The following is a 2,210-nucleotide window of genomic DNA, read 5'->3' as shown; positions in this document are numbered from 1 at the left end:
TTTGGGCCTCGTGTTAAGTGCTTTCTTTAGGGAACTTTACTGAAAGTGGAGAGTGGGCCTCTTTCTCTCCTGGCTTCCTTTAGCCCCTTCTCTTTGCCTTTAAATAATTAAGACCGCCCCCACTGAACCAAAATGAGATGTCACTCAAGTTACAAAACTAAAAACAAAAGTCCCTTACTCGGCGGTGGCGACGGCGGCGGCGGCGAAGGGAGCGGTTTCAATCTGAAATTACTTTTCCTTTAAATTAGGAAGCAAAACGAGAGACGGAAGGGGGGCTGATTAGAGTTGGATAGAATAGCAATTTCAGATACTTAAGTTTTAATGGAAAAAGAATGCTCGCTCCCTAAGTCAGTGTTTCCCGCACGAATCCGAACGTTTTCGTTTTAGGCTCGCTCTCCCTTTGCACGTCGATCTGGGAAATTGAAGTCAATTTCTCCTTGCCCCAGTGTGCAAAAAACAACAAAACAAAAACGAACAAACAAACAAAAACTAGCAGAATCTCCTCGTGGCCAGCCCCGGCTTGGCAAGGCAGCAGCCCTCCAAGCTGCAGGAGAAGGGGACGAAATCGAACGCCCCCCTGTAGTCCCCGGTGTCTCAGATTGGACCAGGCTGGCCCAAGACACCCCTCAGAGGCCTCAGCCCGAATTGTGCGTGCGAAGCGCGGCCAGCTCTGCGCAAACTTTGCGTCACGGGAGGGAGGAGGGCAGTTTTCCCCCCGCAAGGGAAAGGTAATTCCAGGGCGCATAGTTGACCCCCTCCGAGGGAAAAGTCACCCAGGAGGCTGACACCCTCCTCCAGTTCTTCCCTCCAACCAGCCTCCAGGCTGTTTGGGGAGTTGCCTTTTGAAGTTCGATTTATCTTTGAAACATTCAATAAAAAATGGTGAGGCCATGACAGTCTTTGGTCTCCTGCCCTCCCCACCCCAGCCTCGCCTCGGAGGGGGGTGTGTGTGTGTGTGTGTGTGTGTGTGTGTGTGTGTGTGTGTGTGTGTGTGTGTGTGTGTGTGTGTGTGTGTGTGTGTGTGTGTGTGTGTGTGTGTGTGTGTGTGTGTGTGTGTTGGGGGCGGGGGGGGGATTTAGGGAGGACGGGAAGGTTCTCCAGGCCTTTGCTTGCCCCAGGGGCCTTGACTTGAGGACGCAGCCGGAGCCTGCCTGGCGGCTGCCGCCCTCCCTCCCCTTCCCTGGAGCCCGCCAGCCCGGCCCCAAGTCCCTGTCACCTTCGGGCCCCTTGAATGGCCGACAAGGAGGACCCCCCCTCCCCGCCCTCATGCTGTACTTGGAAGGGGATAGAGGTCGAGACCTTTTGGAGAGGGGGGCATAGCCCCTTCCATCTCCAACCAGGCACGTGGGGAGCCCCATAGCCTCTCCTGCGCTGTCTCCCGGGGTGGGAGGGAAAACATTCAGGGTCGGAGGTGAGGGGTGGGGGGGAGCTTTGCAAGGCTTGGGGATCTTTGGGGCGCTAGCTCCCCGGAGGGTCCGAAGATTTCCCGGGCGTGCGCCCTACGCGCAGCGGCCGCAGCCGACTGGGACTGGTTGTTGGCCCAACGATTACGCGCGGTGCCTGCGCCCCAGGAAGGTGGCAGTCGGCTCGGGGTGCTCGGCAGCGCTCTCCCCGAGCCGGGGGGTGGGGGATGGGGGGGCGAAAACAGCCTCAACCTCAAGGAGGGCAGGAATGCTCTTCTTTCACGGTCCAGATTTGCTCACCTCCTCCCCACTTCACCCCCCAAATTCTGGGACGGTGCTCAGACATGTATCTAGCCTCTCCCAGTGCTTGCCTTTTTTTTTTTTAATCTCCCGTGTATCTTATTTGTATATAGTGATGTTAATGAGTAACTCTGGTGGCGCTGATGGACTGGGGGTGAGCGGCTCGCAATCTCTCTGGATTTCGTTGCCTATTACTCACCTGGCGCCGGTCGCAATCTCGCCGCGGGCTTTATGGTGGCGGCGGCCGCCGCGGAGGCCACTTGGGGCCGGCGCCTTCGCCTTTTTTTTTCCGCGAGCTTCGAGTGCCACCTATCTGTCTGGCTCGCGAACGCGCCCCGGTGGCCGCCGCTTGCTCGGCTCCCCAGTGCCTCCCGGGTTCCGGAGCTGGGGCGTCTCACCTTTGCCCCTTCTCATCCTCGCCAACCCCAGTCCAGGCTCCCCTCCTCCTCTGCCCCCCCCCGCGCCACCCCCCACCTCTCACCCCAACGTCGGAAGAAGCCGCCGTCG

This window comes from Lagenorhynchus albirostris, chromosome 14, assembly GCF_949774975.1.
Source record: "Lagenorhynchus albirostris chromosome 14, mLagAlb1.1, whole genome shotgun sequence".
NCBI classification, from domain to species: domain Eukaryota; kingdom Metazoa; phylum Chordata; class Mammalia; order Artiodactyla; family Delphinidae; genus Lagenorhynchus; species Lagenorhynchus albirostris.
The sequence above is the reverse complement of the archived record's forward strand: the minus strand, read 5'-3'. Positions refer to the sequence as shown.